Source organism: Pseudophryne corroboree, chromosome 8 (assembly GCF_028390025.1).
Source record: "Pseudophryne corroboree isolate aPseCor3 chromosome 8, aPseCor3.hap2, whole genome shotgun sequence".
Lineage (NCBI taxonomy): Eukaryota > Metazoa > Chordata > Amphibia > Anura > Myobatrachidae > Pseudophryne > Pseudophryne corroboree.
Genome location: NC_086451.1, coordinates 201,703,831 through 201,720,477, shown reverse-complemented (window position 1 = coordinate 201,720,477; position 16,647 = coordinate 201,703,831). Strand labels below are relative to the sequence as shown.

Below are 16,647 nucleotides of genomic sequence, written 5' to 3'. Positions count from 1 at the left end.
TTACACTAGATATATTTTCTTATATATTGAAGAAAATTCGAATAGATTTCACAATAGATTAATCAATAATTTAGTAGGTTAGGCATGCATGCATTCCATAAAAAGACTGAAGAATGGGTTAGTATGTTTCCAGTTCCAGCTGCACAATGGGTTAATTTGTACCCAGCAAGTCCCTTATGCATATATTTGTTAGTTAGAGGCAGTGTGCAAGAATGTTACTATTTTTCATACGGAACCAAAACCTCCAACCACTTTTTCCTTTTTGTGGGAGGTATAATTCAAGGTTAGTCAGAAGTGTTAGATTCAGTCCAGAAAGAAATACAATAAGCAAATGCTCTCTATTTCGCCACAACCTCTAACCATCCACTTCTCACACGGTTAGTTTGATTGATTAGGTGAGGCACATATAATCAGGTGAATCATTATGCTGTGATCCGTTTCCACAAGGACTAGAGTGCATTTAGCAGAAGCACTCACTTGCAACTTTTATCCTTGATGGCTGTTAATTGCCAGCCTAATTAAAAAGTATATATATACACTCCTTCCCCTGTGCACTGGGGTTGGAAGAAAGCAGTTCACCAGCCGGTAATGAGGGTTTATGAGCCACACAAATGACTGTAGCAGGTAATGGAGAGTACTCTCCTGACTCACAACTCCTCTGGTATGCCCACAAACGCGTTTCTCCGCCTCCGGGTCCGTTTCAGCGGCTTCGTCAGTGTGTGACACACTGACGAAGCCGCTGAAACGGACCCGGAGGCGGAGAAATGCGTTTGTGGGCATACCAGAGGAGTTGTGAGTCAGGAGAGTACTCTCCATTACCTTTCTTCCAACCCCAGTGCACAGGGGAAGGAGTGTATATATATACTTTTTAATTAGGCTGGCAATTAACAGCCATCAAGGATAAAAGTTGCAAGTGAGTGCTTCTGCTAAATGCACTCTAGTCCTTGTGGAAACGGATCACAGCATAATGATTCACCTGATTATATGTGCCTCACCTAATCAATCAAACTAACCGTGTGAGAAGTGGATGGTTAGAGGTTGTGGCGAAATAGAGAGCATTTGCTTATTGTATTTCTTTCTGGACTGAATCTAACACTTCTGACTAACCTTGAATTATACCTCCCACAAAAAGGAAAAAGTGGTTGGAGGTTTTGGTTCCGTATGAAAAATAGTAACATTCTTGCACACTGCCTCTAACTAACAAATATATGCATAAGGGACTTGCTGGGTACAAATTAACCCATTTGTGCAGCTGGAACTGGAAACATACTAACCCATTCTTCAGTCTTTTTATGGAATGCATGCATGCCTAACCTACTAAATTATTGATTAATCTATTGTGAAATCTATTCGAATTTTCTTCAATATATAAGAAAATATATCTAGTGTAAGCAATAATAGATTCATTAATTAAGGGTGATATAGAATTATTTTACTGTGTGATTTAGGAATCATGTATTAATTGTTTTATAAATTTCATACTGGCCGGTATATGCTTGTATTTATAGCATTGTGTTTTTTTTATATATATATCAGTAAAGAACATATTTTACCAAAGTGAACAGCGCTTTCTCGTTTTTGTTTGTTGCTTTTAGCAGCATTGCACACGCTAAGCCGCCGCCTACTAGGAGTGAATCTTAGCTTCTTAAAATTGCGAACGAAAGATTCTCAAAATTGCGACTACACACCTCTTAGCAGTTTCTGAGTAGCTCCAGACTTACTCGGCATCTGCGATCAGTTCAGTGCTTGTCGTACCTGGTTTGATGTCACAAACACACCCAGCGTTCGCCCAGACACTCCTCCGTTTCTCCAGCCACTCCCGCGTTTTTCCCAGAAACGGTAGCGTTTTTTCGCACACACCCATAAAACTGCCCGTTTCCGCCCAGAAACACCCACTTCCTGTCAATCACATTACGATCACCAGAACGAAGAAAAAACCGTGCGTAAAATACCTAACTGCATAGCAAATTTACTTGGCGCAGTCGCACTGCGGACATTGCGCATGCGCATTAGCGACTAATCGCTCCGTTGCGAAAAAAAAATAACGAGCGATCAACTCGGAATGACCCCCCATTATGTCATCACTGTATAATGCCGGCGCCTGATGTCCTGACACGGCCCACAGGGCTGAAACCAGAATCCCGACTGTCGGCATCTCGAATGTAAGTATTCCGGTAATGATTAGGCTTAGGCTGTGGGTGTTAGGCATTAGGGGGAGGGTTATGGTTAGGCTATGGGGGGGTTAGGGTTAAGATGCAGGGGAGAGAGTTAGGGTAAGTTTGTGGGGGAGAGGAGGTTAGGTTTAGGCACTAATGGGTGGTTATAGTTAGACTGCGGGGGGGTTAGGGTTAGGCACTAAGGAGGTATGGTTAGGGTTAGACTCTAAGGGGGTGATTAGGGCCTAATGGGGGACGGTTAGGGTTAGGCACTAATGGGGAATGGCTAGGGTTAGGCTGCTGGTTTGGCTGTTAGGGTTATAGAAGTAGGGGGAGAGGGTTAGTATACTAACAGTTACCCACACCTGCAGCTGGTGAATGGAGAGTGGGATAACAGACTGCAGCGGTTAGGGTAAGTCTCTTCTACTCCTTCCTTTCCCCTGCATCCCCTACCACTAATTCCATGCTGCCCCCTGCTGTCCACTACAATTCCTATCCTGCCCCTTGCTCTACAATACTTCTCCCATCCTGCCTTCTGCTCTCCAATCCTACTCTCATCCTGCCCCTGCTCCCCACCACCACTACTCCTATCACCCCTAGCCACCTACTTCCCACTACTACCATCATCCTACCCCCTACTCAACACGAGGAGTGGTTTGCCAGTGGGCCGGGCCCCATCTTCTCCTTAGTAGCTGTCCACCCCCTCTAACCACTCCGGGCCAATTCAAACATGGTAATTTGGCCGGATTGGAGGTGCCCCAGTCCTCCCTCCAGCACTGCTGCACGGCAGCCAGCGTGTACTATGTGCCCCAGTCCTCCTTCTTTGCGCTTCCTCCGTAAGAAAGGGAAGCCATCACCGCAGCAGTCAGGAGGCACTAGGACCCAGCAGCAGCCAAATACATCTTCTCATCATCCCGGCATGAACAGGCAGTAGCTTGCAGTGTGTCCCCCCTCCCAGCCAGAAGCAGTGGCTTACTCTCCCACATGTCAGCGGCATGTGGTGGCGCAAGGGACACACATAATTGGAAGGTGAAACTGTCATCATTAGTTTGTGTGTCACCCTCAGTTTGTGTGTCAGAGACAGTGTGTCAGCATCTGTGTGTCATTGTGTGTTAGCAACCGTCTGTGCATCAGTGTGTCAATGTCAGTGTGTCAGCATCAGTGTGTCAGCATTAGTGTGTCTGTCAGCATCTGTTTGTGTGTCAGCATCAGTGTCAGTGTGTCAGCATCTGTCTGTGTTTGTGTCAGTGCGCTAGACACATCTCCCCTCCTAACCAAGGAACATACACTACCCACCATCCATTTTCCTGTGGTGGCCAATGTGTTTCCTATTTTGCTGTGGGGGATAACATTTTCTCTGACGTCCTAAGTGGATGCTGGGGACTCCGTAAGGACCATGGGGAATAGCGGCTCCGCAGGAGACTGGGCACAACTAAATAAAGCTTTAGGACTACCTGGTGTGCACTGGCTCCTCCCTCCATGACCCTCCTCCAGACCTCAGTTAGAATTTTGTGCCCAGCCGAGCTGGATGCACACTAGGGGCTCTCCTGAGCTCTTAGAAAAGAAAGTTATATTTAGGTTTTTTATTTTCAGTGAGATCTGCTGGCAACAGACTCACTGCTACGAGGGACTTAGGGGAGAGAAGCGGACCTACCTGCTTGCAGCTAGCTTGGGCTTCTTAGGCTACTGGACACCATTAGCTCCAGAGGGATCGAACACAGGCCCAGCCTCGGTCGTCCGGAGCCGCGCCGCCGTCCCCCTTGCAGAGCCAGAAGCAAGAAGATGTTCCTGAAAATCGGCGGCAGAAGACTTCGGTCTTCATTAAGGTAGCGCACAGCACTGCAGCTGTGCGCCATTGCTCCCCATGCACACCACACACTCCGGTCACTGATGGGTGCAGGGCGCTGGGGGGGGGGGGGGGGGTGGCGCCCTGGGGCTGCAATAAGAGTACCTTACTGGCAAAATACCACATAATATAGTCATTAAGACTATATATGTGTAAAATCCCCTGCCATATATTCCAGAAAAAAGCGGGAGAAGCCCGCCGAGAAAGGGGCGGGGCTATCTCCCTCAGCACACTGGCGCCATTTCCTCTCACAGCTCCGCTGGAAGGACGCTCCCAAGGCTCTCCCCTGCAGTTTCCAGACTTCATAGGGTAAAAAAGAGAGGGGGGGCACTAAATTTAGGCGCAGTATCTGTATATTAATAGCAGCTATAAGGGAAAAATCACTGTATGTATAGTGTGAATCCCTACATTATATAGCGCTCTGGTGTGTGCTGGCATACTCTCTCTCTGTCTCCCCAAAGGACTTTGTGGGGTCCTGTCCTCAGTCAGAGCATTCCCTGTGTGTGTGCGGTGTGTCGGTACGGCTGTGTCGACATGTTTGATGAGGAGGCTTATGTGGAGGCGGAGCAGGTGCCGATAAATGTGATGTCACCCCCTGCGGGGCCGACACCTGAATGGATGGACTTGTGGAAGGAATTACGTGAAAGTGTCAACTCCTTACATAAAAGGTTTGACGACATAGCAGATGTGGGACAGCCGGCTTCTCAGCTCGTGCCTGCCCAGCTGTCTCAAAAGCCATCAGGGGCTCTAAAACGCCCGCTACCTCAGATGGCAGACACAGATGTCGACACGGATACTGAATCCAGTGTCGACGACGATGAGACTAATGTACATTCCAATAGGGCCACACGTTACATGATTACGGCAATGAAAAATGTGTTGCACATTTCTGATATTACCCCAGGAACCACAAAAAAGGGTATTATGTTTGGGGAGAAAAAACTACCAGTGGTTTTTCCCCCATCTGAGGAATTGAATGAAGTGTGGCCCTCATTCCGAGTTGATCGGTCGCAAGGCGAATTTAGCAGAGTTACACACGCTAAGCCGCCGCCTACTGGGAGTGTATCTTAGCATCTTAAAATTGCGACCGATGTATTCGCAATATTGCGCTCACAAACTACTTAGCAGTTTTAGAGTAGCTCCAGACTTACTCTGCCTGTGCGATCAGTTCAGTGCTTGTCGTTCCTGGTTTGACGTCACAAACACACCCAGCGTTCGCCCAACCACTCCCCCGTTTCTCCGGCCACTCCTGCGTTTTTTCCGGAAACGGTAGCGTTTTCAGCCACACTCCCATAAAACGGCCTGTTTCCGCCCAGTAACACCCATTTCCTGTCAATCACATTACGATCGCCGGAGCGATGAAAAAGCCGTGAGTAAAAATACTATCTTCATAGCAAAGATACTTGGCGCAGTCGCAGTGCGAATATTGCGCATGCGCACTAAGCGGAATTTCACTGCGATGCGATGAAAAATACAGAGCGAACGACTCGGAATGAGGGCCTGTGTGAAGAAGCGTGGGCTTCCCCCGATAAGAAACTGGTAATCTCTAAAAGGTTACTAATGGCGTACCCTTTCCCGCCAGAGGATAGGTCACGTTGGGAAACATCCCCTAGGGTGGATAAAGCGCTCACACGTCTGTCAAAGAAGGTGGCACTACTGTCTCCGGACACGGCCGCCCTAAAGGAGCCTGCTGATAGGAAGCAGGAGGCTATCCTGAAGTCTGTATATACACACTCAGGTATTATACTGAGACCAGCTATTGCTTCAGCATGGATGTGCAGTGCTGCAGCTGCGTGGTCAGATCCCCTGTCGGAAAATATTGATACCCTAGACAGGGACACTATATTGCTAACCATAGAGCATATTAAAGATGCAGTCTTATACATGAGAGATGCACAGAGGGATATTTGCCGGCTGGCATCTAAAATAAGTGCAATGTCAATTTCTGCCAGGAGAGGATTATGGACTCGGCAGTGGACAGGGGATGCAGATTCTAAAAGGCACATGGAAGTTTTGCCTTACAAAGGTGAGGAGTTGTTTGGGGATGGTCTCTCGGACCTAGTTTCCACAGCAACAGCTGGGAAGTCAACATTTTTACCCCATGTTCCATCACAGCCAAAGAAAGCACCGTATTATCAGGTACAGTCCTTTCGGCCTCAAAAAGGAAAGCGGGTTAGAGGCGCGTCCTTTCTGCCCAGAGGCAGAGGTAGAGGGAAAAAGCTGCAACATACAGCCAGTTCCCAGGAACAAAAGTCCTCCCCCGCTTCCTCTAAGTCCACCGCATGACACTGGGGCTCCACAGGCAGAGCCAGGTACGGTGGGGGCCCGTCTCAAGAACTTCAGCAATCAGTGGGCTCAGTCACGGGTGGATCCCTGGGTTCTTCAAGTGGTATCTCAGGGGTACAAGCTGGAATTCGAGACGTCTCCCCCTCGCCGTTTCCTCAAATCTGCCTTGCCAACAACTCCCTCAGACAGGGAGGCAGTGCTAGAGGCAATTCACAAGCTGTATTCTCAGCAGGTGACAGTCAAGGTGCCCCTCCTTCAAAAAGGACGGGGTAACTATTCCACAATGTTTGTGGTACCGAAACTGGACGGTTCGGTGAGACCCATTTTAAATTTGAAATCCTTGAACACATATATAAAAAATTCAAGTTCAAGATGGAATCGCTCAGGGCGGTTATTTCAAGCCTGGACGAGGGGGATTACATGGTATCACTGGACATCAAGGATGCTTACCTGCATGTCCCCATTTACCATCCTCACCAGGAGTACCTCAGTTTTGTGGTACAGGATTGTCATTATCAATTCCAGACGTTGCCGTTTGGTCTGTCCACGGCACCGAGGGTATTTACCAAGGTAATGGCTGAAATGATGATACTCCTTCGAAAAAAGGGAGTTTTAATTATCCCGTACTTGGACGATCTCCTGATAAAGGCGAGGTCCAGGGAGCAGTTGTTGGTCGTGGTAGCACTAATTCTAAATATTCCAAAGTCACAGCTGGTCCCTACGACACGTCTACTGTTCCTGGGGATGGTTCTGGACACAGAACAGAAAAAAGTGTTTCTCCCGGAGGAGAAAGTCAAGGAGCTGTCATCTCTAATCAGAGGCCTCCTGAAACCAAAACAGGTGTCGGTACATCACTGCACGCGAGTCCTGGGAAAAATGGTAGCTCCCTACGAAGCAATTCCATTCGGCAGGTTCCATGCAAGGACTTTTCAGTGGGACCTGTTGGACAAGTGGTCCGGATCGCATCTTCAGATGCATCGGCTGATAACCCTGTCTCCAAGGACCAGGGTGTCTCTGCTGTGGTGGCTGCAGAGTGCTCATCTTCAAGAGGGCCGCAGATTCGGCATACAGGACTGGGTCCTGGTGACCACAGATGCCAGCCTTCGAGGCTGGGGGGCAGTCACACAGGGAAGAAACTTCCAAGGACTATGGTCAAGCCAGGAGACTTCCCTACACATAAATATTCTGGAACTGAGGGCCATTTACAATGCCCTAAGTCAGGCAAGACCCTGCTTCAAAACCAGCCAGTACTGATCCAGTCAGACAACATCACGGCAGTCGCCCATGTAAACCGACAGGGCGGCACAAGAAGCAGGATGGCGATGGCAGAAGCCACAAGGATTCTCCGATGGGCGGAAAATCACGTGTTAGCACTGTCAGCAGTGTTCATTCCAGGAGTGGACAACTGGGAAGCAGACTTCCTCAGCAGGCACGACCTCCACCCGGGAAAGTGGGGACTTCATCCAGAAGTCTTCCAGCTGATTGTAAACCATTGGGAACGGCCACAGGTGGACATGATGGCGTCCCGCCTCAACAAAAAGCTAGAAAGATATTGCGCCAGGTCGAGAGACCCTCAGGCAATAGCTGTGGACGCTCTAGTGACACCGTGGGTGTACCAGTCTGTTTATGTGTTCCCTCCTCTTCCTCTCATACCCAAGGTACTGAGGATAATAAGGAGAAGAGGAGTAAGAACTGTACTCATTGTTCCGGATTGACCAAGAAGAGCTTGGTACCCAGAACTTCAAGAAATGATCTCAGAGGACCCATGGCCTCTGCCGCTCAGACAGGACCTGCTGCAGCAGGGGCCCTGTCTGTTCCAAGACTTACCGTGGCTGCGTTTGACGGCATGGCGGTTGAACGCCGGATCCTGAAGGAAAAGGGCATTCCGGAGGAAGTCATCCCTACGCTGATTAAAGCTAGGAAAGAAGTGACCGCAAACCATTATCACCGCATATGGCAAAAATATGTTGCGTGGTGTGAGGCCAGGAAGGCCCCAACGGAGGAATTTCAGCTGGGCCGTTTTATGCACTTCCTACAGTCAGGGGTGACTATGGGCCTAAAATTGGGTTCCATTAAGGTCCAGATTTCGGCTCTGTCGATTTTCTTCCAGAAAGAACTGGCTTCACTACCTGAAGTTCAGACATTTGTTAAGGGAGTGCTGCATATTCAGCCCCCTTTTGTGCCTCCAGTGGCACCTTGGGATCTCAACGTGGTGTTGGATTTCCTAAAGTCACATTGGTTTGAGCCACTAAAAACCGTGGAATTAAAATATCTCACGTGGAAAGTGGTCATGCTGTTGGCCTTGGCTTCGGCCAGGCGTGTGTCAGAATTGGCGGCTTTGTCATGTAAAAGCCCTTATCTGATTTTCCATATGAATAGGGCAGAATTGAGGACTCGTCCCCAGTTTCTTCCTAAGGTGGTATCAGCCTTCCATTTGAACCAACCTATTGTGGTGCCTGCGGCTACTAAAGACTTGGAGGATTCCAAGTTGTTGGACGTAGTCAGGGCCCTGAAAATGTATGTATCCAGGACAGCTAGTGTCAGGAAAACTGACTCGCTATTTATCCTGTATGCACCCAACAAGCTGGGTGCTCCTGCTTCAAAGCAGACTATTGCTCGCTGGATCTGTAGTACGATTCAGCTTGCACATTCTGCGGCTGGACTGCCGCATCCTAGATCAGTGAAAGCCCATTCCACGAGGAAAGTGGGCTCTTCTTGGGCGGCTGCCCGAGGGGTCTCGGCTTTACAACTTTGCCGAGCAGCTACTTGGTCGGGGTCAAACACATTTGCAAAATTCTACAAGTTTGATATCCTGGCTGAGGAGGACCTAGAGTTTGCTCATTCGGTGCTGCAGAGTCATCCGCACTCTCCCGCCCGTTTGGGAGCTTTGGTATAATCCCCATGGTCCTTACGGAGTCCCCAGCATCCACTTAGGACGTCAGAGAAAATAAGATTTTACTCACCGGTAAATCTATTTCTCGTAGTCCGTAGTGGATGCTGGGCGCCCATCCCAAGTGCGGATTGTCTGCAATACTTGTATATAGTTATTGTTTAACTAAAGGGTTATTGTTGAGCCATCTGTTGAGAGGCTCAGTTATATTTCATACTGTTAACTGGGTATAGTATCTCGAGTTATACGTGATTGGTGTGGCTGGTATGAGTCTTACCCGGGATTCCAAATCCTTCCTTATTGTGTCAGCTCTTCCGGGCACAGTATCCTAACTGAGGTCTGGAGGAGGGTCATGGAGGGAGGAGCCAGTGCACACCAGGTAGTCCTAAAGCTTTCTTTAGTTGTGCCCAGTCTCCTGCGGAGCCGCTATTCCCCATGGTCCTTACGGAGTCCCCAGCATCCACTACGGACTACGAGAAATAGATTTACCGGTGAGTAAAATCTTATTTTTTTATATGTGGGGCCAATGTGTGTGGGTTTTTATTTGTGGGTTGCCAATGTGTGTGTGTGTGTGAGTGTGTGTTTTCCTGAGGGCCAATGGGTTTTATGTTTTTTCTTGTGGGGGACAATGTGGTTTTTTTTTTTTTAGTATGGGCCAATTTGTGGCGGTCAATGCTGTTTTTCTGTGAAGACTGGTGTGAGTGTAACAGAGTTACAGTACAGATTTAGACGTACATACTAAGAAGTGTATTAAAATGTGTTGGGCTTCCCTAGGTTGGCTAAACAGAAGCAGAGGTAGTGTGGGTATGTTGCTGATAGTGGTTGTGTACAGAAACACCGAATCACTCACATTGAAGGCCATACTTAGATGATCTGCACCATAAATAAGGCTGGTGAAAATTACAATGGTGCGACCAATGGTAGCATCTAAAGATGCACAAAACATGATTGCGCATCTGTAGACTGACAGTAGGATTCTCAGTCCTTGCATATTCAGATGCACTGATGTACACCAGTCAAGTGCATTGTAGCAGTATTAGCATAAAGTCACAGATGCAACTGCAGCAATAGATGTAAGGAAAGCTGCAACTGCGTCCAACTCAGAATTAGGCCCTATTAGGCCCCCTTGACAGACCCCGCACCCATTAAGGCTGCTTCCATTCATTTTCCGGGCTGGTTTTCCATCCCAATCTGCCCCTTGGGGTAGAGTCCAGAACAACCTGCTCCCACAACTAGTCCTTGGGCCCTATCAGCTACCCTTATATCGTATAAACAGGACACGCACACTTTAACAAACCAATCATTTCAACGCCAAGGTCTGCCACACGACTGTGGCTGAAATGATTAGTTCATTTGGGCCCACACAAAACAAGCTGGCAATTAATCTGTCACTGCACAAACTGGCCCTACAGAGGCAAGATGTCATCCTCATCCTCATCGACCGATTCCTCACCCCCTTCAGTGTTGCGTGCATCCTCATCCTCACAGAGTATTAATTCGTCTCTACTGGAATCCACCACCACAGGTCCCTCTGTACTTTCTGGAGGCTGGTCTTCCCGGAACAATTGATAATTAATTTTGATGAACATCATCTTCTCCACATTGTGTGGAAGTAACATCCTACGCTTATCGCTGACAAGGTTACCGGCTGCACTAAAATCTCTTTTGGAGTACACACTGGAGGGGTGGGGCAACTTAGTTAAAATAGAGCCAGTTTGTATAGGGGCCTCCAAATTGCTTCTTTTTCATGCCAGTACAGGTACGGACTGTCTGACATGCCTACTTGGATTCTGTCACCGATGTTATCCTCCACCATTCTTTCAGTCGTGACAGTATCATATGCAGTGACAATAGACATGTCAGATATTGTTGGCAGGTTCTTCAGTCCATACCAGATGTCCAAAGTTGGTCCTGCCTTCCTTGCATCACTGGCAGCAGGTTGGTTAGGAATCAGATATCTAAGTTGTTTCCTGGCAGCCCCAGTTGCGGGAGAAAATGAAGAAGGAGCTGTTGCCGTGTCACGTTCCGCTTCAACTGACAGTGTTTTCACCAGCAGGTCTTTGCACCTCTGCAGACTTGTGTCCACTGGAAAGAGAGACACCACCTAGGCTTTAAACCTAGGATCGAGCACAGTGGCCAAAATGTAGTGCTCTGATTTCAACAAACTGACCACCCTCGGATCCTGGCAAAGCGAATGAAGGGCTTCATCCACAAGTCCGCCATACCGAACGGAATTGCTTAGCTCCTCCTTCACTTTCTCCAGCTGTTTCTGCAAAAGCCTGATGAAGGGAATGACCTGACTCAAGCTGGCAGTGTCTGAACTGACTTCACGTGTGGCAAGTTCGAAGGGTTGGAGAACCTTTCGCAACACGGAAATCAATCTCCACTGTGCTTGAGTCAGGTGCATACCCCCTCCTTTGCCTATGTCATAGGTGGATGTGAAGGCTTGAATGACCTTTTGCTGCTCCTCCATCCTCTGAAGCATATAGAGGGTTGAGTTCCACTGCGTTACAACCTCTTGTTTCAGGTGATGGCAGGGCAGGTTCAAGAGTGTTTGCTGGCGCTCTAGTCTTCGGCACACAGTCGCTGAATGGCGAAAGTGTAACAAAATTTTTCGGGCCACAGAAAGCGTCTCCTGCATGGCCCTGTCATTTCTCAAAAAATGCTGCACCACCAAATTTATTGTCTGAGCAAAACATGGGACATGCTGTGATTTGCACTGGTTTAATGCCCACACAATATTGGTGGCATTGTCTGATATCACAAATCCCCAGGAGAGTCTAAGGGGTAAATTTACTAAGGTGGGAGATTTTTAGAACTGGTGATGTTGCCCATAGCAACCAATCAGATTACATCTATTATCTGCTAGAAGCAGCTAGATAAATGGTAAGTAGAATCTGATTGGTTGCCATGGGCAACATCACCAGTTCTAAAAATCTCCCACCTTAGTAAATTTACCCCTAAGTGGGGTAAGCCATTGGGCAAGGATTTCCCCCAGTTTCTCTAAGAGGTTGTCAGCAGTGTGCGTCTTACTGAAACCGGTGATACACAGCGTAGCCTGCCTTGGAACAAGCTGCCATTTCTGAGATGCTGCTACTGGTGCCGCTGCTGCTGTTGTTGTGCAAGGCAAAACATCTACCCAGTGGGCTGTCACAGTCATAGTCTTAGTCTGTCATGTTCTACTTGTCCACATGTCCGTGGTTAAGTGGACAGTGGGTACAACCACATTTTTTTAGGACGCTGAGGACACTTTTTCTGATGTCTCTGTACATTCTCAGTATCACCTGCCTAGTGAAGTGGAATCTAGGCGAGATTTGGAACCGGGGACACACTACATCCATCAATTGTCTAAATCCCACTGCACTAATGGCGGATACCGGACGCATGTCTAACACCAACATAGCTGTCAAGGCTTCAGTTATTCACTTTGCAACAGGATGTCTGCTGTCGTACTTCATCCTCCTCGCAAAGGACTGTTGGACAGTCAATTGCTTAGTAAAAGAAGTAGTAACATAGTTTCTGAGGTTGAAAAAAGACAATTTGTCCATCGAGTTCAACCTATTTGTGGTCTCATATGCTGTATTATTATCAGGACTAATTCTAACTTGGGCTAAAGTTGGTCATTATGTTTATTACTCTTTTTTTTATAACTGTAGCGTGTGATCTATGCACCATAACCCTGTATATCCTTATCAATTAGGAATGTATCCAGCTCATTCTTAAAAATGTTGACGAGTACGCCATTACTACTCTCTCAGGCAGGGAATTCCAAACTTGTATTGTCCTTACTGTGAAAAAACCTTTTTGCCTTAGTGTGCGGAACCTCCTCTCCTCTAACCTAAGCGAGTTTCCACGTGTTCTCTGTGTCGATCTTCCTTAAAACAGATCCCACTCTAGCTCTGTGTATTGTCCCCTTATATATTTATAAATGTTGATCATGTCCCCTCTTAATCTCCTCTTATCCAGTGTAAACATACCTAGCCTTGCAAGTCTTTCCTGGTATTCCAGCGTCTTCATTCCTCTGATTAGTTTAGTTGTCCACCTCTGAACCTTTTCTTGCTCCAGGATATCCTTCTTGTAGTACGGTGCCCAAAATTGTGCACAGTGTTCAAGATGTGGCCTCACTAGGGATTTATATAATGGGAGTATAACACTCTCATCCCTTGCATCAATGCCTCGCATAATGCAAGCGAATACCTTGCTTGCCTTCTTTGCTGCAATCCTACTTTAGGTACTGCAGCTCAGTTTTCTATCTATATGAACGTCTAAGTCTTTTTCCAGTACAGAATCTCCTAAATTCACCCCATTTAGAGAGTATGTGTTGTTGTTTTTTTTTTTTGCCACCAAAGTGCATTACCTTGCACTTATCTGTATTGATACTCATTCTCCAGTTTGCTGCCCATGATTCCAGTTTAGCTAAATCGTTCTGGAGAGACTCAGCATCACCCTCCAAATTTATAACCTTACACAGTTTGGTATCAGCTGCAAAAATTGACACCATGCTCTCGAGACCTACAGCCAGATCATTAATAAAAATGTTGAACAATAGTGGTCAAAGTACAGACCCTTGTGGCACACCACTTAGTACTTTTGTCCAATTTGAAAAAGTTCCATTTAGCACAACGCGCTGCTCCCTATTATCCGACCAATTACTAACCGAAGCGCATATTATTGCTCCCTAGCCCCAGTTCTTGTAATTTATAGATAAGTCTCATGTGCGGTACTGTGTCAAACACTTTAGCAAAGTCTAAAAAGATTACATCCACCTCCTTAGCCTGATCAAGGTTTGCACTAACTGTTTCATAAAAGCTTAGTAAGTTTATTTGACATGATCTATCCTTAACAAATCCACGTTGGTTACTATTAATAACCTTATTGGTTTCAAGGAACTTCTATATACTATCCCTTAGAATACTTTCCAGTAGTTTACCCACTATAGACGTAAGACTAACTGGTCTATAGTTACCTGGTTCAGCTTTACTCCCCTTTTTGAATATTGGCACTACCTCCGCTATACGCCAGTCTTTGGGAACCATGCCTGATGTAAGTGAGTCATTGAAGATCGTAAATAGTGGTCTTGCTAGTTTGGAGTGAAGCTCAATGAGAACCCTTGGGTGAATTCCGTCAGGACCAGGTGACTTATTAATCTTAGTTTTTTTAAATCGGTCACATACTTCCACCTCGCTTAAATAAGCACTTAGCAGTGTGACATTATCTTTATTGAGGTTGTTTGTTACTTCCTGCATCTGGTCCTCTCTTGTAAAAACCGATGAGAAAAACTCATTTAATTTATCCGCTATGTCATAATTGTTTTTTATTAAGACTCCCAGCCTGTCTTTTAATGGGCCTATACTTTCCTTCTTTAATCTTTTTTGTTGTTGATATATTTGAAAAAAAAATTGGGGGTTTGATTTACTTTCCTTGGCTACAAGCTTTTCAGTTTAAACTTTAGCAGCTCTTATTTCTTTTTTGCATATTTTATTACAAGCCTTATAGTGCTTGAATGACTCCACCTTTCCGTCTGATTTGTATTTTTTGAAAGCTCGATTTTTTTTCTGCCTATTAGTTCCTTAATTTTTTTTTATTAATCCACATTGGTTTGGAATTTTTAGCCCTTTGTTTGCTGCCGAAGGGAATAAATTTATGAGTAATCTCATCCTGCAGCGATTTTAACACCTCCCATTTCTTCGTAGTATTTTTTTCCTTCAAACAAAATTTCCCAATCAATGTCCCTTAAAGCTTCCCTCATCATGTCAAAGATGGCTTTGCTAAAGTTTAAAGTTCTAGTTGAGCCTATATAAGACTGCTTATGAAAACTGATATTGAAGGTGACCATATTGTGGTTGCTGTTTCCTAAGGGCTCCCCTACTATAACATTTGATATCAATTGCCCATTGTTTGTTAATACCAGGTCTAAGATTGCATTGTACCTAGTTGGTTCCTCGATTAGTTGAAGTAAGTAGTTATCATTTAACATGTTTAAAATCATATTACCCCTAGCAGTCTCACATGAATCATTTGTCCAATTTATCTCCAGATAGTTAAAGTCTCCCATCACAATTACATCTCCTTCTCTTGCCGCTTTTTCAATTTGCTTCAGCAACAATTCCTCGTCAGACACAATAATACCAGGTGGCTTGTAGCATAGCCCCAATACTTTCTTTGTTGTTCCCTTTTCCCGGCATGTTATTTCTACCCACAATGTCTCAACAGTATTTACAGTCCCCTCATGAATATCTTCACGTATAACAGGTTTTAAAAATGGCATTATGTAAAGACAACCCACCCCGTTTATTCATCTGTCTCTCATCTGTCAATCACGATCCCGGTAGCAGATTGCCCTATCTGTCTTCCTGATGATAGAAACCCCTACCATCACAATCTGCCTTGGTACCTCTATCTTTCATCCCATCTGTGCCGGAGGGACCGCTCCTCTGGTTGCTAGACGGAACAGTCTCCTCCAGCTCCATCATTTCCTCACTATCATCCACCAAATCCTCTTCCAATCGGGCGCATTTGTTCGGGTTTGATAGTTCAGAGATGTCGTGCCTCCCCCTCTTTTTCTTCCTTCTAACCGTGACCCAGCTGGCTACCTGTTCATCTTCCTCTACCGGTGTCCCCCCCTGCAACTCCTCCCCCCTTAGCTTCAACCACCCTAGTGAAGCTACAGTATTTTCAGGCGAGCGCTCTGCCTCATCCACCCCTACCTGCCCAGGTACACAGCCTTCCACTACCTTCCACAGGTCACACACCTCACCTTCTTCCTCTTTCCCTCACTTCACCATTGGGTTGCTTGGAGGAACAGGACCTACAAACCTCCTGGAAAGGGCATCGGCATTGAGGTGGTGTTTTCCCGGACGATGCCTCACATGAAACTTAAATGGCTGCAAAGCCAAAAACCAACGGGTCACACGAACAATCACCTCTTTGTTTGTATGCATCCACTGTAAGGATGCATGGTCTGTGACCAACAAAAACTCTTGTCCCAATAAATAATACCTTAATAACTCAACTGCCAATTCAATGGCCAAACACTCCTGCTCTACAGTTGAGTACATGCGCTCAAGAAAGGCTCAGTACACAAAGCTCATCTTAAATCCTGCCAAGCAGTTTCCACTGGTCTAGACCACGTTATCTTTTCTGGGAATTGTTTTTCAAGACATTCGGTTAGTGGAGCCGCTCTAGCGGCGAAATCTCGAATGAACCTGCGATAATATCCAACCAAACCAAGAAATATCCTAAGTTGTGGTTTACATTTAGTTCTAGACCAGGTGAGGACTGCTTCTACCTTACTAGGCTGAGGTTTAATCTGTCCTCTGCCCACAATGTACCCCAAATACCTGTCCTCAATCATACCAATGGCACATTTCTCAGAGTTGGCGGTAAACCCGTGTGCCCGTAGAGACTGTCAAACAGCTTCTACCTTTGGTAGGTGTGACTCCCAGTCAGAGCTGAAAATAACAATGTCA

The 16,647-nt window shown here is 46.4% G+C and overlaps 1 protein-coding gene across 1 annotated transcript in view; it reads left to right on the top strand.

The window, feature by feature from the left end:
- The window catches only part of LOC134947608 (uncharacterized), a 146,393-nt gene that overhangs the window by 90,164 nt on the left and 39,582 nt on the right, over window positions 1-16,647 (top strand). The window lies entirely within an intron of this gene.